Genomic DNA, 210 nt, shown 5'->3' with positions numbered 1-210 from the left:
TGGGTAAAAAAAAAATGAGAGTGGGGGACACTTTTAAAGACATTTTAGAAAACAATGTTTTTATTTTTTTTATGGAGGAAACTATAAAGGGAAAGAGAGTGAAGGGGGAGAGAGTGTGGCACAAGATCTCAAGATAATTTGAAATGTCTTGAATGTCTGAGCTGAGAAACCTGTAGCTGTCCCGTGAGAGTTGTACAAAGCCCAAAAATA

The sequence above is a fragment of the Penaeus monodon genome, chromosome 19 (genome assembly GCF_015228065.2).
Source record: "Penaeus monodon isolate SGIC_2016 chromosome 19, NSTDA_Pmon_1, whole genome shotgun sequence".
Lineage (NCBI taxonomy): Eukaryota > Metazoa > Arthropoda > Malacostraca > Decapoda > Penaeidae > Penaeus > Penaeus monodon.
This window is presented reverse-complemented; position numbering follows the sequence as displayed.